The sequence below is a fragment of the Nothobranchius furzeri genome, chromosome 2 (genome assembly GCF_043380555.1).
Source record: "Nothobranchius furzeri strain GRZ-AD chromosome 2, NfurGRZ-RIMD1, whole genome shotgun sequence".
Taxonomy (NCBI): Eukaryota; Metazoa; Chordata; class Actinopteri; order Cyprinodontiformes; family Nothobranchiidae; genus Nothobranchius; species Nothobranchius furzeri.
Window position 1 is genome coordinate 20763370 of NC_091742.1, and position 24195 is coordinate 20787564.

The following is a 24195-nucleotide window of genomic DNA, read 5'->3' on the forward strand; positions in this document are numbered from 1 at the left end:
TTTGCGCATGAATGACTATATAAAGCAGCTGCAGCACCGCTACCTGCATGTAAACCGTGTCGCGGACATCCCCATTTTGAAATGACGCTATACATTACGGGGCTCCCTGGGACAGTTAAGAGTTGGTCTCTCTCCGAGAATGATTATGAATTTAACAATGATTACTGCCTGATGACATTTTCCCAAATCTGCAAAGCTCACCGGAAGGACACAAACCGAGGACAATTTTTCCCTGATATAGGGTTTATGACTCAAGTAAGGGTAAAAAAAAGTATCTGATTAGAAGGCTACTTGAGTACCGAGTATCATCTGATCTAATATTTTTAAAATGATGACATCAAGCAGACAAAAAATAAGAAGTTATGGGCAAATATGCTAGAAATGACCGCCTCGAAGGGAGGGTTATGAAGATGAAGTGACTTGATTTAAGACCCTTTACATCCCTCCTGTGACCCACACCGTGACCTCAAAATTAGTGGAAAAGGCAATGTTAAAATATGGGATCTTTTTGAAGAACATTTCGGGGGCTTTTTTTGTGTTTGAATGACTTATAAGAATAAAGACATGACCGCCTCGAAGGGAGGGTTATGATGATGAAGTGACCTGATTTAAGACCATTTACATCCCTCCTGTGACCCACACCGTGCCCTCAAAATTAGTGGAAAAGGCAATGTTAAAGTATAGGAGCTTTTTGAAGTACGAGGAAGGGGGATTTTTTTGCGCATGAATGACTATATAAAGCAGCTGCAGCACCGCTACCTGCATGTAAACCGTGTCGCGGACATCCCCATTTTGAAATGACGCTATGCATTACGGGGCTCCCAGGGACAGTTAAGAGTTGGTCTCTCTCCGAGAATAATTATGAATTTAACAATGATTACTGCCTGATGACATTTTCCCAAATTTGCAAAGCTCACCGGAAGGACACAAACCGAGGACAATTTTTTCCTGATATTCAGGGTTTATGTAGTTGTCTGAAAATGTAACACGTTTAAAAAAATACCACGATAATACCGAAAACCGTGATAATTTACGTCACAATAACCGTGAGGTTAAATTTTCACACCGTGACAATGCTAGACATGACCACCTCGAAGGGAGGGTTATGATGATGAAGTGACCTGATTTAAGACCCTTTACATCCCTCCTGTGACCCACACCGTGCCCTCAAAATTAGTGGAAAAGGCAATGTTAAAGTATGGGATCTTTTTGAAGTACGAGGAAGGGGGAATTTTTTGCGCATGAATGACTATATAAAGCAGCTGCAGCACCGCTACCTGCATGTAAACCGTGTCGCGGACATCCCCATTTTGAAATGACGCTATACATTACGGGGCTCCCTGGGACAGTTAAGAGTTGGTCTCTCTCCGAGAATGATTATGAATTTAACAATGATTACTGCCTGATGACATTTTCCCAAATCTGCAAAGCTCACCGGAAGGACACAAACCGAGGACAATTTTTCCCTGATATAGGGTTTATGACTCAAGTAAGGGTAAAAAAAAGTATCTGATTAGAAGGCTACTTGAGTACCGAGTATTATCTGATCTAATATTTTTAAAATGATGACATCAAGCAGACAAAAAATAAGAAGTTATGGGCAAATATGCTAGAAATGACCGCCTCGAAGGGAGGGTTATGAAGATGAAGTGACTTGATTTAAGACCCTTTACATCCCTCCTGTGACCCACACCGTGACCTCAAAATTAGTGGAAAAGGCAATGTTAAAATATGGGATCTTTTTGAAGAACATTTCGGGGGCTTTTTTTGTGTATGAATGACTTATAAGAATAAAGACATGACCGCCTCGAAGGGAGGGTTATGATGATGAAGTGACCTGATTTAAGACCATTTACATCCCTCCTGTGACCCACACCGTGCCCTCAAAATTAGTGGAAAAGGCAATGTTAAAGTATAGGAGCTTTTTGAAGTACGAGGAAGGGGGAATTTTTTGCGCATGAATGACTATATAAAGCAGCTGCAGCACCGCTACCTGCATGTAAACCGTGTCGCGGACATCCCCATTTTGAAATGACGCTATGCATTACGGGGCTCCCAGGGACAGTTAAGAGTTGGTCTCTCTCCGAGAATAATTATGAATTTAACAATGATTACTGCCTGATGACATTTTCCCAAATTTGCAAAGCTCACCGGAAGGACACAAACCGAGGACAATTTTTTCCTGATATTCAGGGTTTATGTAGTTGTCTGAAAATGTAACACGTTTAAAAAAATACCACGATAATACCGAAAACCGTGATAATTTACGTCACAATAACCGTGAGGTTAAATTTTCACACCGTGACAATGCTAGACATGACCACCTCGAAGGGAGGGTTATGATGATGAAGTGACCTGATTTAAGACCCTTTACATCCCTCCTGTGACCCACACCGTGCCCTCAAAATTAGTGGAAAAGGCAATGTTAAAGTATGGGATCTTTTTGAAGTACGAGGAAGGGGGAATTTTTTGCGCATGAATGACTATATAAAGCAGCTGCAGCACCGCTACCTGCATGTAAACCGTGTCGCGGACATCCCCATTTTGAAATGACGCTATACATTACGGGGCTCCCTGGGACAGTTAAGAGTTGGTCTCTCTCCGAGAATGATTATGAATTTAACAATGATTACTGCCTGATGACATTTTCCCAAATCTGCAAAGCTCACCGGAAGGACACAAACCGAGGACAATTTTTCCCTGATATAGGGTTTATGACTCAAGTAAGGGTAAAAAAAAGTATCTGATTAGAAGGCTACTTGAGTACCGAGTATCATCTGATCTAATATTTTTAAAATGATGACATCAAGCAGACAAAAAATAAGAAGTTATGGGCAAATATGCTAGAAATGACCGCCTCGAAGGGAGGGTTATGAAGATGAAGTGACTTGATTTAAGACCCTTTACATCCCTCCTGTGACCCACACCGTGACCTCAAAATTAGTGGAAAAGGCAATGTTAAAATATGGGATCTTTTTGAAGAACATTTCGGGGGCTTTTTTTGTGTATGAATGACTTATAAGAATAAAGACATGACCGCCTCGAAGGGAGGGTTATGATGATGAAGTGACCTGATTTAAGACCATTTACATCCCTCCTGTGACCCACACCGTGCCCTCAAAATTAGTGGAAAAGGCAATGTTAAAGTATAGGAGCTTTTTGAAGTACGGGGGTGGGGGAATTTTTTGCGCATGAATGACATATCAGAATGTAGAAATGACCGCCTCAAATGGAGGGTTATGATGATGAAGTGACCTGATTTAAGACCATTTACATCCCTCCTGTGACCCACACCGTGCCCTCAAAATTAGTGGAAAAGGCAATGTTAAAGTATGGGATCTTTTTGAAGTACGAGGAAGGGGGAATTTTTTGCGCATGAATGACTATATAAAGCAGCTGCAGCACCGCTACCTGCATGTAAACCGTGTCGCGGACATCCCCATTTTGAAATGACGCTATACATTACGGGGCTCCCTGGGACAGTTAAGAGTTGGTCTCTCTCCGAGAATGATTATGAATTTAACAATGATTACTGCCTGATGACATTTTCCCAAATCTGCAAAGCTCACCGGAAGGACACAAACCGAGGACAATTTTTCCCTGATATAGGGTTTATGACTCAAGTAAGGGTGAAAAAAAGTATCTGATTAGAAGGCTACTTGAGTACCGAGTATCATCTGATCTAATATTTTTAAAATGATGACATCAAGCAGACAAAAAATAAGAAGTTATGGGCAAATATGCTAGAAATGACCGCCTCGAAGGGAGGGTTATGAAGATGAAGTGACTTGATTTAAGACCCTTTACATCCCTCCTGTGACCCACACCGTGACCTCAAAATTAGTGGAAAAGGCAATGTTAAAATATGGGATCTTTTTGAAGAACATTTCGGGGGCTTTTTTTGTGTATGAATGACTTATAAGAATAAAGACATGACCGCCTCGAAGGGAGGGTTATGATGATGAAGTGACCTGATTTAAGACCATTTACATCCCTCCTGTGACCCACACCGTGCCCTCAAAATTAGTGGAAAAGGCAATGTTAAAGTATAGGAGCTTTTTGAAGTACGGGGGTGGGGGAATTTTTTGCGCATGAATGACATATCAGAATGTAGAAATGACCGCCTCAAATGGAGGGTTATGATGATGAAGTGACCTGATTTAAGACCATTTACATCCCTCCTGTGACCCACACCGTGCCCTCAAAATTAGTGGAAAAGGCAATGTTAAAGTATGGGATCTTTTTGAAGTACGAGGAAGGGGGAATTTTTTGCGCATGAATGACTATATAAAGCAGCTGCAGCACCGCTACCTGCATGTAAACCGTGTCGCGGACATCCCCATTTTGAAATGACGCTATACATTACGGGGCTCCCTGGGACAGTTAAGAGTTGGTCTCTCTCCGAGAATGATTATGAATTTAACAATGATTACTGCCTGATGACATTTTCCCAAATCTGCAAAGCTCACCGGAAGGACACAAACCGAGGACAATTTTTCCCTGATATAGGGTTTATGACTCAAGTAAGGGTAAAAAAAAGTATCTGATTAGAAGGCTACTTGAGTACCGAGTATCATCTGATCTAATATTTTTAAAATGATGACATCAAGCAGACAAAAAATAAGAAGTTATGGGCAAATATGCTAGAAATGACCGCCTCGAAGGGAGGGTTATGAAGATGAAGTGACTTGATTTAAGACCCTTTACATCCCTCCTGTGACCCACACCGTGACCTCAAAATTAGTGGAAAAGGCAATGTTAAAATATGGGATCTTTTTGAAGAACATTTCGGGGGCTTTTTTTGTGTATGAATGACTTATAAGAATAAAGACATGACCGCCTCGAAGGGAGGGTTATGATGATGAAGTGACCTGATTTAAGACCATTTACATCCCTCCTGTGACCCACACCGTGCCCTCAAAATTAGTGGAAAAGGCAATGTTAAAGTATAGGAGCTTTTTGAAGTACGGGGGTGGGGGAATTTTTTGCGCATGAATGACATATCAGAATGTAGAAATGACCGCCTCAAATGGAGGGTTATGATGATGAAGTGACCTGATTTAAGACCATTTACATCCCTCCTGTGACCCACACCGTGCCCTCAAAATTAGTGGAAAAGGCAATGTTAAAGTATGGGATCTTTTTGAAGTACGAGGAAGGGGGAATTTTTTGCGCATGAATGACTATATAAAGCAGCTGCAGCACCGCTACCTGCATGTAAACCGTGTCGCGGACATCCCCATTTTGAAATGACGCTATACATTACGGGGCTCCCTGGGACAGTTAAGAGTTGGTCTCTCTCCGAGAATGATTATGAATTTAACAATGATTACTGCCTGATGACATTTTCCCAAATCTGCAAAGCTCACCGGAAGGACACAAACCGAGGACAATTTTTCCCTGATATAGGGTTTATGACTCAAGTAAGGGTGAAAAAAAGTATCTGATTAGAAGGCTACTTGAGTACCGAGTATCATCTGATCTAATATTTTTAAAATGATGACATCAAGCAGACAAAAAATAAGAAGTTATGGGCAAATATGCTAGAAATGACCGCCTCGAAGGGAGGGTTATGAAGATGAAGTGACTTGATTTAAGACCCTTTACATCCCTCCTGTGACCCACACCGTGACCTCAAAATTAGTGGAAAAGGCAATGTTAAAATATGGGATCTTTTTGAAGAACATTTCGGGGGCTTTTTTTGTGTATGAATGACTTATAAGAATAAAGACATGACCGCCTCGAAGGGAGGGTTATGATGATGAAGTGACCTGATTTAAGACCATTTACATCCCTCCTGTGACCCACACCGTGCCCTCAAAATTAGTGGAAAAGGCAATGTTAAAGTATAGGAGCTTTTTGAAGTACGGGGGTGGGGGAATTTTTTGCGCATGAATGACATATCAGAATGTAGAAATGACCGCCTCAAATGGAGGGTTATGATGATGAAGTGACCTGATTTAAGACCATTTACATCCCTCCTGTGACCCACACCGTGCCCTCAAAATTAGTGGAAAAGGCAATGTTAAAGTATGGGATCTTTTTGAAGTACGAGGAAGGGGGAATTTTTTGCGCATGAATGACTATATAAAGCAGCTGCAGCACCGCTACCTGCATGTAAACCGTGTCGCGGACATCCCCATTTTGAAATGACGCTATACATTACGGGGCTCCCTGGGACAGTTAAGAGTTGGTCTCTCTCCGAGAATGATTATGAATTTAACAATGATTACTGCCTGATGACATTTTCCCAAATCTGCAAAGCTCACCGGAAGGACACAAACCGAGGACAATTTTTCCCTGATATAGGGTTTATGACTCAAGTAAGGGTAAAAAAAAGTATCTGATTAGAAGGCTACTTGAGTACCGAGTATCATCTGATCTAATATTTTTAAAATGATGACATCAAGCAGACAAAAAATAAGAAGTTATGGGCAAATATGCTAGAAATGACCGCCTCGAAGGGAGGGTTATGAAGATGAAGTGACTTGATTTAAGACCCTTTACATCCCTCCTGTGACCCACACCGTGACCTCAAAATTAGTGGAAAAGGCAATGTTAAAATATGGGATCTTTTTGAAGAACATTTCGGGGGCTTTTTTTGTGTATGAATGACTTATAAGAATAATGACATGACCGCCTCGAAGGGAGGGTTATGATGATGAAGTGACCTGATTTAAGACCATTTACATCCCTCCTGTGACCCACACCGTGCCCTCAAAATTAGTGGAAAAGGCAATGTTAAAGTATAGGAGCTTTTTGAAGTACGGGGGTGGGGGAATTTTTTGCGCATGAATGACATATCAGAATGTAGAAATGACCGCCTCAAATGGAGGGTTATGATGATGAAGTGACCTGATTTAAGACCATTTACATCCCTCCTGTGACCCACACCGTGCCCTCAAAATTAGTGGAAAAGGCAATGTTAAAGTATGGGATCTTTTTGAAGTACGAGGAAGGGGGAATTTTTTGCGCATGAATGACTATATAAAGCAGCTGCAGCACCGCTACCTGCATGTAAACCGTGTCGCGGACATCCCCATTTTGAAATGACGCTATACATTACGGGGCTCCCTGGGACAGTTAAGAGTTGGTCTCTCTCCGAGAATGATTATGAATTTAACAATGATTACTGCCTGATGACATTTTCCCAAATCTGCAAAGCTCACCGGAAGGACACAAACCGAGGACAATTTTTCCCTGATATAGGGTTTATGACTCAAGTAAGGGTGAAAAAAAGTATCTGATTAGAAGGCTACTTGAGTACCGAGTATCATCTGATCTAATATTTTTAAAATGATGACATCAAGCAGACAAAAAATAAGAAGTTATGGGCAAATATGCTAGAAATGACCGCCTCGAAGGGAGGGTTATGAAGATGAAGTGACTTGATTTAAGACCCTTTACATCCCTCCTGTGACCCACACCGTGACCTCAAAATTAGTGGAAAAGGCAATGTTAAAATATGGGATCTTTTTGAAGAACATTTCGGGGGCTTTTTTTGTGTATGAATGACTTATAAGAATAAAGACATGACCGCCTCGAAGGGAGGGTTATGATGATGAAGTGACCTGATTTAAGACCATTTACATCCCTCCTGTGACCCACACCGTGCCCTCAAAATTAGTGGAAAAGGCAATGTTAAAGTATAGGAGCTTTTTGAAGTACGGGGGTGGGGGAATTTTTTGCGCATGAATGACATATCAGAATGTAGAAATGACCGCCTCAAATGGAGGGTTATGATGATGAAGTGACCTGATTTAAGACCATTTACATCCCTCCTGTGACCCACACCGTGCCCTCAAAATTAGTGGAAAAGGCAATGTTAAAGTATGGGATCTTTTTGAAGTACGAGGAAGGGGGAATTTTTTGCGCATGAATGACTATATAAAGCAGCTGCAGCACCGCTACCTGCATGTAAACCGTGTCGCGGACATCCCCATTTTGAAATGACGCTATACATTACGGGGCTCCCTGGGACAGTTAAGAGTTGGTCTCTCTCCGAGAATGATTATGAATTTAACAATGATTACTGCCTGATGACATTTTCCCAAATCTGCAAAGCTCACCGGAAGGACACAAACCGAGGACAATTTTTCCCTGATATAGGGTTTATGACTCAAGTAAGGGTAAAAAAAAGTATCTGATTAGAAGGCTACTTGAGTACCGAGTATCATCTGATCTAATATTTTTAAAATGATGACATCAAGCAGACAAAAAATAAGAAGTTATGGGCAAATATGCTAGAAATGACCGCCTCGAAGGGAGGGTTATGAAGATGAAGTGACTTGATTTAAGACCCTTTACATCCCTCCTGTGACCCACACCGTGACCTCAAAATTAGTGGAAAAGGCAATGTTAAAATATGGGATCTTTTTGAAGAACATTTCGGGGGCTTTTTTTGTGTATGAATGACTTATAAGAATAATGACATGACCGCCTCGAAGGGAGGGTTATGATGATGAAGTGACCTGATTTAAGACCATTTACATCCCTCCTGTGACCCACACCGTGCCCTCAAAATTAGTGGAAAAGGCAATGTTAAAGTATAGGAGCTTTTTGAAGTACGGGGGTGGGGGAATTTTTTGCGCATGAATGACATATCAGAATGTAGAAATGACCGCCTCAAATGGAGGGTTATGATGATGAAGTGACCTGATTTAAGACCATTTACATCCCTCCTGTGACCCACACCGTGCCCTCAAAATTAGTGGAAAAGGCAATGTTAAAGTATGGGATCTTTTTGAAGTACGAGGAAGGGGGAATTTTTTGCGCATGAATGACTATATAAAGCAGCTGCAGCACCGCTACCTGCATGTAAACCGTGTCGCGGACATCCCCATTTTGAAATGACGCTATACATTACGGGGCTCCCTGGGACAGTTAAGAGTTGGTCTCTCTCCGAGAATGATTATGAATTTAACAATGATTACTGCCTGATGACATTTTCCCAAATCTGCAAAGCTCACCGGAAGGACACAAACCGAGGACAATTTTTCCCTGATATAGGGTTTATGACTCAAGTAAGGGTAAAAAAAAGTATCTGATTAGAAGGCTACTTGAGTACCGAGTATCATCTGATCTAATATTTTTAAAATGATGACATCAAGCAGACAAAAAATAAGAAGTTATGGGCAAATATGCTAGAAATGACCGCCTCGAAGGGAGGGTTATGAAGATGAAGTGACTTGATTTAAGACCCTTTACATCCCTCCTGTGACCCACACCGTGACCTCAAAATTAGTGGAAAAGGCAATGTTAAAATATGGGATCTTTTTGAAGAACATTTCGGGGGCTTTTTTTGTGTATGAATGACTTATAAGAATAAAGACATGACCGCCTCGAAGGGAGGGTTATGATGATGAAGTGACCTGATTTAAGACCATTTACATCCCTCCTGTGACCCACACCGTGCCCTCAAAATTAGTGGAAAAGGCAATGTTAAAGTATAGGAGCTTTTTGAAGTACGGGGGTGGGGGAATTTTTTGCGCATGAATGACATATCAGAATGTAGAAATGACCGCCTCAAATGGAGGGTTATGATGATGAAGTGACCTGATTTAAGACCATTTACATCCCTCCTGTGACCCACACCGTGCCCTCAAAATTAGTGGAAAAGGCAATGTTAAAGTATGGGATCTTTTTGAAGTACGAGGAAGGGGGAATTTTTTGCGCATGAATGACTATATAAAGCAGCTGCAGCACCGCTACCTGCATGTAAACCGTGTCGCGGACATCCCCATTTTGAAATGACGCTATACATTACGGGGCTCCCTGGGACAGTTAAGAGTTGGTCTCTCTCCGAGAATGATTATGAATTTAACAATGATTACTGCCTGATGACATTTTCCCAAATCTGCAAAGCTCACCGGAAGGACACAAACCGAGGACAATTTTTCCCTGATATAGGGTTTATGACTCAAGTAAGGGTAAAAAAAAGTATCTGATTAGAAGGCTACTTGAGTACCGAGTATCATCTGATCTAATATTTTTAAAATGATGACATCAAGCAGACAAAAAATAAGAAGTTATGGGCAAATATGCTAGAAATGACCGCCTCGAAGGGAGGGTTATGAAGATGAAGTGACTTGATTTAAGACCCTTTACATCCCTCCTGTGACCCACACCGTGACCTCAAAATTAGTGGAAAAGGCAATGTTAAAATATGGGATCTTTTTGAAGAACATTTCGGGGGCTTTTTTTGTGTATGAATGACTTATAAGAATAAAGACATGACCGCCTCGAAGGGAGGGTTATGATGATGAAGTGACCTGATTTAAGACCATTTACATCCCTCCTGTGACCCACACCGTGCCCTCAAAATTAGTGGAAAAGGCAATGTTAAAGTATAGGAGCTTTTTGAAGTACGGGGGTGGGGGAATTTTTTGCGCATGAATGACATATCAGAATGTAGAAATGACCGCCTCAAATGGAGGGTTATGATGATGAAGTGACCTGATTTAAGACCATTTACATCCCTCCTGTGACCCACACCGTGCCCTCAAAATTAGTGGAAAAGGCAATGTTAAAGTATGGGATCTTTTTGAAGTACGAGGAAGGGGGAATTTTTTGCGCATGAATGACTATATAAAGCAGCTGCAGCACCGCTACCTGCATGTAAACCGTGTCGCGGACATCCCCATTTTAAAATGACGCTATACATTACGGGGCTCCCAGGGACAGTTAAGAGTTGGTCTCTCTCCGAGAATAATTATGAATTTAACAATGATTACTGCCTGATGACATTTTCCCAAATCTGCAAAGCTCACCGGAAGGACACAAACCGAGGACAATTTTTTCCTGATATAGGGTTTATGACTCAAGTAAGGGTAAAAAAAAGTATCTGATTAGAAGGCTACTTGAGTACCCAGTATCATCTGATCTAATATTTTTAAAATGATGACATCAAACAGACAAAAAATAAGAAGTTATGGGCAAATATGCTAGAAATGACCGCCTCGAAGGGAGGGTTATGATGATGAAGTGACCTGATTTAAGACCCTTTACATCCCTCCTGTGACCCACACTGTGACCTCAAAATTAGTGGAAAAGGCAATGTTAAAATATGGGATTTTTTGAAGAACATTTCGGGGGTTTTTTTGTGTATGAATGACTTATAAGAATAAAGACATGACCGCCTCGAAGGGAGGGTTATGATGATGAAGTGACCTGATTTAAGAGCCCTCTACATCCCTCCTGTGACCCACACCGTGACCTCAAAATTAGTAGAAAAGGCAATGTTAAAGTTTAGGAGCTTTTTTGAGTACATTTGAGGGGGCTCTTTAGACTAAGAATGACGTATCAGAATGCAGACAATACCGCCTTAAAGGGAGGGTTATGACGATGAAGTTACCTGATTTCTGACCATTTACATCACTCCTGTGACCCACACCGTAACCTCAAATTTAGTGGAAAAGGCCATGTTAAAGTATGGGATCTTTTTGAAGAACATTTGGGGGGGCTTTTTTTCCTTTTGAATGACATATCAGAATAAAGACATGACCGCCTCGAAGGGAGGGTTATGACGATGAAGTGACCTGATTTAAGACCCTTTACATCCCTCCTGTGACCCACACCGTGACCTCAAAAATAGTGGAAAATGCCATGTTAAAGTATGGGATCTTTTTGAAGTACGAGGAAGGGGGAATTTTTTGCGCATGAATGACTATATAAAGCAGCTGCAGCACCGCTACCTGCATGTAAACCGTGTCGCGGACATCCCCATTTTGAAATGACGCTATGCATTACGGGGCTCCCAGGGACAGTTAAGAGTTGGTCTCTCTCCGAGAATAATTATGAATTTAACAATGATTACTGCCTGATGACATTTCCCAAATTTGCAAAGCTCACCGGAAGGACACAAACCGAGGACAATTTTTTCCTGATATAGGGTTTATTACTCAAGTAAGGGTAAAAAAAAGTATCTGATTAGAAGGCTACTTGAGTACCGAGTATCATCTGATCTAATATTTTTAAAATGATGACATCAAACAAACAAAAAATAAGAAGTTATGGGCAAATATTGTATTTTAAATACTAAAGGGGAAAAATGTAAACAAATAAACAACATAATTACAAAATAACAAATTTTAGGCAAAATTTAGACACAAACTGAGGACAATATTTTCCTGATATACAGGGTTTATGTAGTTGTCTGAAAATGTAACACGTTTAAAAAAAATACCACGATTATACCGAAAACAGTGATAATTTTGGTCACAATAACCGTGAGGTTAAATTTTCACACCGTGACAATGCTAGACATGACCACCTCGAAGGGAGGGTTATGATGATGAAGTGACCTGATTTAAGACCCTTTACATCCTTCCTGTGACCCACACCGTGACCTCAAAATTAGTGGAAGAGGCCATGTTAAAGTATGGGATCTTTTTGAAGTACGGGGATGGTGGAATTTTTTGTGCATGAATGACTATATAAAGCAGCTGCAGCACCGCTACCTGCATGTAAACCGTGTCGCAGACACCTCCATATTGAAATGACGCTATGCATTACGGGGCTCCCAGGGACAGTTAAGAGTTGGTCTCTCTCCGAGAATAATTATGAATTTAACAATGATTACTGCCTGATGACATTTTCCCAAATTTGCAAAGCTCACCGGAAGGACAAAAACCGAGGACAATTTTTTCCTGATATACAGGGTTTATGTAGTTGTCTGAAAATGTAACACGTTTAAAAAAAATACCATGATAATACCGAAAACCGTGATAATTTTGGTCACAATAACCGTGAGGTTAAATTTTCACACCGTGACAATGCTAGACATGACCACCTCGAAGGGAGGGTATATGATGATGAAGTGACCTGATTTAAGACCCTTTACATCCCTCCTGTGACCCACACCGTGACCTCAAAATTAGTGGAAAAGGCAATGTTAAAGTATGGGATCTTTTTGAAGTACGGGGATGGGGGAATTTTTTGCGCATGAATGACTATATAAAGCAGCTGCAGCACCGCTACCTGCATGTAAACCGTGTCACGGACATCCCCATTTTGAAATGACGCTATGCATTACGGGGCTCCCAGGGACAGTAAAGAGTTGGTCTCTCTGCGAGAATAATTATGAATTTAACAATGATTACTGCCTGATGACATTTTCCCAAATCTGCAAAGCTCACCGAAAGGACACAAACCGAGGACAATTTTTTCCTGATATAGGGTTTATTACTCAAGAAAGGGTAAAAAAAAGTATCTGATTAGAAGGCTACTTGAGTACCGAGTATCATCTGATCTAATATTTTTAAATTGATGACATCAAACAGACAAAAAATAAGAAGTTGTGGGCAAATAATGTATTTTAAATACTAAAGGGGAAAAATGTAAACAAATAAACAACATAATTACAAAATAACAAATTTTAGGCAAAATTTAGACACAAACTGAGGACAATATTTTCCTGACATACAGGGTTTATGTAGTTGTCTGAAAATGTAACACGTTTAAAAAAATACCGCGATAATACCGAAAACCGTGATAATTTTGGTCACAATAACCGTGAGGTTAAATTTTCACACCGTGACAATGCTAGACATGACCACCTCGAAGGGAGGGTTATGATGATGAAGTGACCTGATTTAAGACCCTTTACATCCCTCCTGTGACCCACACCATGACCTCAAAATTAGTGAAAAAGGCAATGTTAAAGTATAGGAGCTTTTTAGAGTACATTTGAGGGGGCTCTTTAGACTAGGAATGACATATCAGATTGCAGACACTAACGCCTTAAAGGGAGGGTTATGACAATGAAGTGACCTGATTTCTGACCAGTTACATCACTCCTGTGACCCACACCGTGACCTTAAAATTAGTGGAAAAGGCAATGTTAAAGTATAGGAGCTTTTTGAAGCACGGGACTTGGGGGGGCTTTTTAGACTAGGAGAGACATACCAGAACGCAAACACTATCGTCTTAAAGGGAGGGTCAGAACACTATTACTAAAACAATAATTTCATCCAACCATTCATCCATTTTCATCCGCTTATCCTGAGTTGAGGCAGCAGCCTAAGCCATGAGGCCCAGCTGTCCTGAGAGAGAGTTTGGAGAAAATCACAATTTCCCATTGAAAGTGGGGATTTTTGGTTAGGGTTAGGGTTTACAACATATGTGAATTTCGTGTCCCTATGTAGAATATAACTATTTTTAATAATTTAAAAGCAACTGGACGTTTGGGCCAAACCCTAGGCCCCAAACGAAGCCTGACCTATATTTGTGCCCCTTTTTGGCCGCCGTTCGGCCCACGTTGGTTTGATGCACACAAAAGTTGTTTTGGTGCATCCCGATGCTGGCGCGACCCACAGGTTTTGAATTTGTGCCGGTCGCATTGTTGTAAAGGTTTGTTTGGGCCCAGAGGGCAGTTTCCCCGCCATTTTTGCCATGTGCTCGCAAATGTGTTATTTTTCAACCGATTTTCACCAAACAAACACCGATTCGGCATGCCACCGGCACCCCGAGCTAGCCCAGGCGGATTGGTAGCCATTGCATCGTTCTGGTGGTGTTCTGGGTCAGAGGTCACAACGTTTTGGTACATGCAGAAAAAAGGAAGGTTTTGGTCTGAAAAACAATGTTCTCTTCAACCTAGAGACTTGAACCTTTTACTGTGTCTTTACATAGCTGGCAACTCCAAAATATTCAAGTGTCAAGTTGCTGTCTCATTCAAAAGGGTCATATATGCAGAAAAAAGGAATGATTTGGGCTGAAAAACATGGTTCTCTTCAACCTAGAGAATTGAAACTTTAACTATATCTTTACATAGCTGACAGCTCCAACATATTCAAGTTTCAAGTTGCTGTCTCATTCAGAAGGGCCAGAGTTTAGAGCCTATATTGGCTATAGTGTATTATTTAATATGATTTAACAATGAATTTGAATTTATTATTATTGTAATTATTTTTATTTTATATGAATATAAGGAGCAGAATTAGTCATTAGAATTAAATGTTAACCGAGAATTAATTTAAAATATTTTGTCTAAACTTATAAATCCATGTAGTTTTTAAGTTTCATTTCATTTCACTTACTTATCAAGCAGGTCACATAACTACAAAAGCCAATCAGAAAAATCCATGGCCTCAGCCAATCAGAAAATTGGAGCAAAAAATTCAAGTCCAGAGCTGCAGTACTAGTGTGTGTCCACTAGGTGAGCTCAAGAGTTGATTCCAAAACACACATGTCAGTAATTACTATTTTTCTGAGGTATTTTTCTGAAACTTTGCCAGAACACGTTTGAGTGTACTTAAAGAAGATTTAAGGCAAAATTTTGTGAGGACATGGCAAAATGTCCTCACAAAGGAAAATGTCCTCACAGTACAGGTCGTTTGTCAAGCGTACGTCCTCACAAGTATAGTCATACAAACACACACACACACACTTGTGCAAAACTTACCTGGCGTATCTTGTTGGGGAGATGTGGCAGCTGGCTGTCCCTCATCAAGTTCACATATACTGACTGGTAGGTCTCTCTATTGACAGAAAATGGAAGCATAACTCACCACATGCTATATGGAACAATTCCCATATTCTGTGAAAATACTATTTAACAATTTTTTATTGATTTTCTTCATTTGGGTACCAACACATATAATGAAAATAACTCCACTCAAATCATAAAAAAAAAAGACAAGAGACAATTATGTGGCATAAATATACAGATAAACACAAACATGAAAACATTGTGCCCAATACCAATTTTCATTTCCCTTCTGTTAGCAAACCTGAATTCATGGTATGTTTGAAGTAGAACAAAAAATAAATAAATAATGGAGTGAAATAAAGTGTAAAAAAAAGAGAAAAAACAAGCAAAAAAACATACACCACCTGCATACATTAACAATATCAAATTACTTTGTCGTTTCACATTGTATTACCTGTTTCCAAAAAAGCAAAAAATAACTTACAGATCTCATCAAATTTCTCTAACATATGTTTTGTAAAATAGCTTATTCGTTCTAAAGCCACAAAGGATGTCATAGCTTCCAACCAGTCTGAAGTTGCACAAATGTTAGGTTTTTTCCAGCAACGTGCAATACATCTTTTAACCTCCAATAGGCAAATATCCATAAGATGTTTTTTAGAATTAGAAAGGATAAAGTTGTTAGGATATATGTTTAAAATACACAACTTAGGGTCTACAGGTATTACTTCATTAATTATTTTACCAATAATTAAAAGAGTCTCCTTCCAAAAATGTAATATTGGTTGACATTCCCACAGACAATGAAATAAGGATCCCCTTTGAGACTTACATTTAATACATGTGTCAGGTACATCAGGGTTGAACTTATGTAACTTAGTTGGTGTGATATATTGTCTGGTCATCCATTTGTACTGAAGTAATTTGGAGTTTGTATTAACAGTCTGGGTCTTAATTAATGAACAAGTTTCTGTCCACTCTTCCTCTGATATGGTTCCACCCATATCGGAGTTCCAGGCTCTGAAGATGCTCATTGATGAATCCTCAGAACTTTTAATTATCTCATTGTATTTAATGGAAATCTGTACCTTACCTGACTTGTATTTAGCCACAATCTCATCTAAAGTTGATGGTGCAGGTGGGGCAAGGTTGCCATTTTGACTTGATTTAATGAAGTTTCTGACTTGAAGATATTTAAAAAAGTGTTTTGGGGGAATACTAAAGTTAGTCACCAGGTCTTGGAAAGTTCTCATATTCTTTCCTTTATATAAATCAGAGATTGTTGCTAGTCCTTTTAGAGACCAAGTTTTAAATCCTGGGTCGTTTCTCCCTGGAGGAAATTCTTCATTGCCAAAAATTGGCGTAAGAGGGAATAGCTGTCTAGTCCCATCAAGGCAGTTACCTACCTCATGCCATATTTTAATTTTATTTTTTTTAAATGGGTTTTTGGTTACTTTCAACAATTTCTTTATATTTGATGAATATATATAAAGGTTTGGAGAAATTGCAATATTTTGAGCCTCAATATTGACCCAAGCTGGGGATTTATTTATTGGTTCAAAGTAAAACATACCCATCCTAATTTGAGCTGCCCAGAAGTACCATAATAAGTTTGGAACCTGCAATCCTCCTCTATCATATGGTAAATATAATAATGAAAGTCTAAGTCGTGGTCGTTTATTGTTCCAAATAAAGTTGGTGAATGTTTTATTCAAAGATTTAAAATAACTAAGAGGTGGGGAGAGTGGAATAGACTGAAAAAGGTATAAAAACCTACTAAGAACTGACATTTTCAAAATATTTATACGACCTATCATAGAAATAGGCAATGTTGTCCATTTATTAATTTGTTCGGAAATTATATTTGCTAAAGGTGTATAATTGGCTGAGATTATTTTTTCTATTGTAGGGGTAATTTTAACTCCTAAGTACGAAAACCCATATTTTGAGGTGGAAAAATAAGTTTTGATTGGGGGATTTAGTCTCTCTTTATCAGATAGGAACATTATTACTGATTTGTCATTATTTACTTTGTAACCTGAAAAAGTACCAAAAGTTGTTATCAAGGTATGTGAGTTTGGGAGTGATCTTTTTAAATTAGTACAGAATAATCTAATATCATCTGCATACAAGGAAATTTTGTGTTCCATATTATTAGTTTTTATTCCTGTTATGTTCCCTCGTTTGCGAATGGCCATAGCGAGAGGTTCAATGGCCAAAACAAATAGCAATGGGGAAAGGGGACAGCCCTGTCTTGTTCCTCGATTTAAATTAAAAGGTGCGGAAACAAGTCCATTAGTCATTATTTTGGCCTGTGGGTTGGAATATAAAAGTCTAATCCATTTAAGAAAATTCGGACCTAAACCAAACCTCTGCAGAACTTCAAATAAATATTCCCACTCTATCCTGTCAAACGCTTTCTCAGCGTCTAAAGATAGGACTGAGTGGTCTAGAGAGCCTGCTTTCTCATATATAATATTGAGAAGTCTTCTTATATATGGAGACCATAGCGGCCTCGCACAAATCCACACTGGTCTGGGTGAACTATGCAGGGAATGACCTCCTTTAGTCTGCTTGCCAAAGCTTTACACAAAATTTTCAAATCATTATTGAGTAGTGATATTGGTCTATAAGATCCACAATGAGTGGGTGTCTTTCCAGGTTTTAATATCAACGAAATCATTGCCGTGTTTAGTGATGTAGGGAATAAATCCCTGTTATAAGATTCTTTAAACATTTCGAGCAAAGGAAGAATTAACTTAACTTTAAAAATTTTATATATTTCTATTGGAATTGCATCAGGTCCAGGCGCTTTTCCACTAGGCGAATTTGCTATGGCTTCTGATAGTTCTTGCAAACTTAGATCCATTTCTAACGTTGCCAAGGCTTCATTCTCCACGGTGTTAAAATCTATTGAGTCTAGGAAATCTTTCTGTGAGGAAGAGTCATATTCAGATGCATAAAGTTTTTCATAGAACGTTCGAAACGTATCATTAATTTCTATTGAATTAGTAGTCAACACCTCACCTTCCATCATGACCGAGTTTATTACCCTCTCACTCTGTACCTGTTTGATTCACCAAGCTAATAATTTTCCAGCCCTTTCTCCCTGCTCGTAGTAAGATTGTTTTAGTTTGAGAAGACTTGTAGCTTTTCTAGTAGAAAGCAGGTTATATTCTGCTTTGTATTGATTAAGTTCAGCAGTAAATGTGCCACTTGGGTTTTGGAAGAACTTTGTTTCTTTTTCTTTTATTAATTTTTCTAATTTAGCCATTTGCACTGTCTCCTTTTTATTTCTAAAACTCGTATAGCTAATCATTTGACCTCTCAGGAATGCTTTAAAAGCTTCCCACCTTATTGAGGCAGATGTTTCATCAGTATTTTTATCAAAGTACAGATCTATTTGTTCACCTATAAATTTAATAAAGCCTGGGTCTCTAAGCCATATAGGCTGTAAACGCCATTGGTTAGGACGTATTATTGAGTTTGTAAATCTTAAAAGAAAAGAGTGTGGAGCATGATCAGAAATAAGGATGCAATCATACCAGCATTCTGTAGTAATAGAAATCAGGTCAGATGAAATCAAAAAGTAATCAATTCTAGAGAAGCTTCTAGAGACACCAGAGTAGCAAGAATAAGATCGCTGGGTTAAATTTTTAGACCTCCAAATATCTACCAGATTAAAGTCCTTAATCAATTGGAGTATTTCTTTTCTAGTATTAGAATGGGACATATCAATTCCAGTGGATCTATCCAAGTAAGGCTGCAATGTGCAATTAAAGTCTCCACCTATGAAATGACCCGATAAAGTAGCTAGTGTCATAAACAGTTGTCTAAAAAACTCAGGATTGTCATTGTTAGGCCCATAGATATTCACCAAATTTATTTTAACAGACGAGATCTCACATTCAATAATAATATATCTCCCGAATTTGTCTCCAATTTCATTTACAAGTTTGAAAGGAATGGATCTATGTATAAGTGTTATAACCCCTCTAGCATTAGAGCTGACTGAAGCAGAAAACAACCAGCCTGGCCACCTTCTGCTGACTCTGATCACATGTTCCTTAATCAGGTGGGTTTCTTGAATAAATATAATTTTCCCTTTCAGTTGTTGGAGTCGATTCATAACCTGTTTTAATTTAATAAATTTATTGAGACCTCTGACATTCCATGATGTAAATTGAATCTCAGTCATCACTTGAGCTATCTATAAGTAACATACAACATAGATGACAAGATATAAAGTGACTTTGCAGGAGAGAAAAAACAAAAAAACAAAACAAAAAAAAAAAACAGAAAACAAAACAAAAAAAAAAATAAAACACCTGAAACCCCCTCAAACATTCCCCCACCCTCCCTGACCTAATCTGCATCCGATTAGGCTCCGTTCTGAGCCTTGCCATGGAGCTGTGCCGATCCTCTGCATAGGAGGAGCAGCAGGCTAAGTAGACCACGGGGCCCCCATTCAAAATTCCACATTAACCTTGCACAAGTATCCTGAGTTTCAATACCAAACATATATTAATTTATCATTCCAACACAGAGCTGAGCATCAGCCTTAAATGATAGTCTTAATCTGTTCATCTAGTAAGTCACCATTACTGCTGTTGGTTTCTTAGTTCTTGCACAAACCTCTCTGCTGCAGCTGCATCGTCAAAGTTGTGACGTTTTCCCTTGTAGGTAATCAGGAGCCTCGTAGGATGCACAATTCCATATTTCAGAGAAGGGATGGAAAGAGAGGCCAAAGCTTTCTTCACCGCAGTAAAAGTTTTTTGCCTCTTGAGTAATTCAGGCGACACATCTGGGAAAAACATTATTTTCTGATTGTCCAAAAGTATGGTACCTTTAAGTCGTGCTGCGTTCATTATCCGTGTTTTGTCAGCATAATTCAGAAGTTTCACCAACATCACACGGGGTCGAGTAGCCTGTCGGGGGTTGGACGCTCCAGCTCCTGCTGTTTCACCGACACGTCCCAGCCTGTAGGCTTGTTGGATTTGCACAGGTCGGGGGAATGTTTCTGCACCAAACACCTCCGGCAGCCAACTCTTGAGAAATCCACAGGCGTCTGACTTCTCTTTACCTTCAGGAATACCCAAAATACGAAGATTGGATCGGCGAGTCCGGTTTTCTAAGTCATCAACTTTAAGCGTCAGGTCTCTGACAATAGCTTTCATGTCCGCGTTCTCAGCTTGAATAGAAGCAATGTAATCTTCGTTGGTGCTTATTCTACCTTCCGCCTCCGTGACTCGTATTGCCATCGCCTTGAGCTCTGTTTGGACTCCCTGTATTGCCTGTAGGAGTCCGTCAAACCTCGATATGAAGTCGTCTCTCATCGTTTGAAGTGTTGATAGTATAAAGTCTGAGCTGCTAGCCTCCGGCAGGCGGTCTGAGCTACCAGCTTCTGAAGAGTCGCTAGCATTTGCCACCGCAGCTGCCTCACATGGGTCTGGGCCCGGCTCGTTCTTCGCCATTCTTAGTGTCTTTTTGTCCGATTTCGGCGCCATCTCAGCCACACATTCACTGGTTATATGTTAGAGAGGTTTTTTAAATCGAATACAGGTACTACACAGGTCAGTTTGCATAGTTGTTCACGGGAGCTCTCACATGCGTCCGTTCAGCCTCGCGCCATAACCGGAAGTCCGAAAATACTATTTAAATCTCTATAGCTAAATGTTTGCTGGACACACACACGTGTGCAAAACCCACCTTAAGTATCTTCCTGGGGAGATGTGGTGCCAGCAGACTGTCCCTCCTCGAGTTCAAATACTGGCCTACTGGTATGAGCAGTGGAGGTAGATGGCTGTTCCTCAGTGGCAGCTGATGTCATCCCAAAATATCTGCGTAGGGCTCCTGATGCTGCATAAAACAAACAATACAATCTTCATGTCACGTCTGTTGCTTCAGCATTTTAATTAACACGTTACAATGAGCATTTACAGTTTTCAGCAGTGGTGGAAAGAATTCTGAAAATCTGTACTCAAGTACAAGTACTGTTACATTGCTAAAATATTACTCATTTACAAGTAAAAGTACTGATGTTAGAGAAATACTCAAGTAAAAGTACAAAGTATTGATAAAAACCTCAGAGTATTATTTCTTTTTAACGGCTGATTTCACCATCACTTCTCCAGACTGGGGCTGCCTGGAAATTGTGTGTTTTCCTTTACCAAAAGTTAAAATACCAACAATCTATTAATCATTAATAATTGATAAGATACAAAACAAGTGTTTTTCCCTAATTTTTTTGTCGTTTTAAATTTGTATTTCCTTATTCAGCAAATGTCTCCGGCAGACAAAAAACTAAATGACAAGAGGAGCCACGACTATTGATTAAATATCCATGAATCCATTTTAACTGGTTAAATTCCTCAACTCTCCCGCGCTGCTTCTTGGTCACTGTGAGTTTTTAACAAAGCCGCAGTGTGCAGCACACTTAACGCAACATGATGGCATCATCAACTTGTACAGTACAGATGTGCTGAAAGGCGAGAGTCTCAACTTTCAGCTAATAAAAGACCACTCTAGCTATTATAGTTTTTATTTTATGGCAGTTTACAGTTTAAACTGGATCTTACTAGCAGGGCACCTCCAGCGGCCCGCTGCCGCTCCGTTTTCCATGGGGTAATAGCTAATTTCCCGATTCCAAAAAGAAAGGCGAATGGCGCGAGAAAGCAGGACAACCTGCCGTGGTGATCAATACTAATATTAATGTATTTCAGCAAAATTCTCGAAGACTCATTTTTATTTGATAGCGTTTGGTTATTAGCCTTTCGGTTTTCCACTCTTAGCTTTTCATAAAAGCTCATTTGACAAAGAAAAAGCTAGCGGTTGTAAGTAGTTCTAAATACATGCAACGTAAGAAGCTAGCAAAAGACATTTGAACGGATCATCATAGCACCATGCAAAACCTACAGATTAGAGGTTAAGTTGGGGGCAGGTTGGGGGATAGGTGGGAAAAATACCAACTAAATAATAATGACACTCATACCTGCATCTTTTCCTCGTTTCTCCTCCTCTTCTTTTTTTTCCTAAATTGGGCACCAGATGGCTTCGACCGTTTCTTCTCCATTATGTTTGTAAGTGGTGAGTGATATGTCAAACGGTTTTACCTGTATCCCTCCACCATCATTCTCCGAGATCCCTCCGCCCCCACCTGATAAAGGGCGCTATAGAGCGCACTATCCCATCTTGCATCTACAGAGGCGCGGCGGGCACATGTTGCACATATCAAGCTCCACCTCTCGTTGAGTGTGTGTGTGGCTCCATAGCTCAGTGGTTAGAGCACTGGTCTTGTAAACCAGGGGTCGCGAGTTCGATCCTCGCTGGGGCCTAACACGCAGTCTGATGTCCATTATTTTTGCGGATGACCTTTATCCCAACCCACCCACTCATTTTGAACTATCACTGCTTGATTCCAAGTTCTTTGCGCACTCCAACCTTGAATGTTTTTAGTTCTGTGGGTGTTGATAACTGCACTACAAAGATATCAGATCATACGCCCTCTGGCGGCAACAGGATGAAGCTAACTCCACAGTAGAGGGTTTTTACTCTAAAATCAATTTACTAATGGGTCATTTTAAAAATAAATAGATTTAGTTTCAAAACGTTACAAGCCACAAGGTTATAGTTTTTAATAGAACTTGTCAGATATAAAACCAGCCCAATAATTTTTAGTTCAAAGATCAATAAAAACCCAACTGCATCTAATAAACACACAGAGAAATTGATACATTGTTTTGTTAAAGATCATTATTTTGTTTTCAACAGAAAAAGTATTTATGTATTTCGTTTTCACAATGATTGTATAAACTATCCATATAAATGACACAAAACCAAATACAACAAACATAACCAGTAACAGAGTAGAAATTCAAATCTTTTTTTTTTTTTTTACTGTTTTTTCTTTGTCTAAATAAACATTTCATTTTATTACTGGTAATCTGTGATTTGATTTGTCTGATGGCCACACACTCTGTCTTTAAATTTTATTCAACTGGATGAAAACGAAAACAACCCTAACTGCCTGGCTTTCGATAGTAAGGGTTTTTCTGCCCTCTAGCGTTCAAAAGCTGTTTTTACAGGCAATGTTCATAAAGCTTAACAACCCATCAGCACAGCTAAAAAATTCCTTCAAAATAAAACATGATACTTAAAATTTACTACAGGTTTGAAGTTGATGTTCAGCATACTCAGTCTAAATAATGAGAAAGCCAGAAAGTCCTCAATTATACAAACCTCTTAACTATTAGACAAAATAAAAATCTATTGTAACAAGATCAATGAGAAAAAGCAAACTCAGCAGGTAGGTTACAACACAACAAACGTATCAGAACACATGCCCTCACAAGGGCAAACTAGCCCCACAGTTTGAGGAATTTTATTCTTAATAAATTAAATCAAGCTATTAATGGGTAATAAAAATGTTATGTATTTTGTTACAAAATTTTACCAGCATAAGTTTTGGGTTTCTAATAAAAAATGTCAGATATAAAACTAATAAACAGCATCTAATAAACTCACAATGACACTGATGAACATGGTCCATAATTAGTTTAAAACATTAATGATTTAGATTCCACAATGAATGAATACACTACTCTTCTACTTGGGGCGATGATTCTAACATAAATAGAAACTTTACTTGAAAATTCCTTTTACCATCCCTGTTTATAGCCTGTTAAGTTTTTCTGTAATTATTCAACTTTTATTTTCAAATTCTCTTATGGTTTCATCTATTTACATTATCTTTACCACCAAATGGTTCC

The 24195-nt window shown here is 39.4% G+C and overlaps 1 long non-coding RNA gene and 1 other non-coding gene across 2 annotated transcripts in view; one reads left to right on the forward strand and one right to left on the reverse strand.

Annotated features, from left to right (window-relative positions):
• The window catches only part of LOC129162055 (uncharacterized), a 39765-nt gene extending 17164 nt beyond the window's left edge, over positions 1-22601 (reverse strand). Inside the window, exons 1-3 of the long non-coding RNA XR_008562089.2 lie at positions 22419-22601; positions 21137-21286; positions 15401-15476 (exon numbers count right to left, since the gene is read on the reverse strand). This is a non-coding gene — a long non-coding RNA (uncharacterized lncRNA). The remainder of the gene's footprint in view (positions 1-15400; positions 15477-21136; positions 21287-22418) is intronic.
• Positions 22602-22688: 87 nt separating this feature from the next.
• Positions 22689-22761, forward strand: trnat-ugu (transfer RNA threonine (anticodon UGU)). The gene has a single exon. It is a non-coding gene; the product is annotated as a tRNA-Thr (tRNA).
• Positions 22762-24195: the final 1434 nt, after the last annotated feature.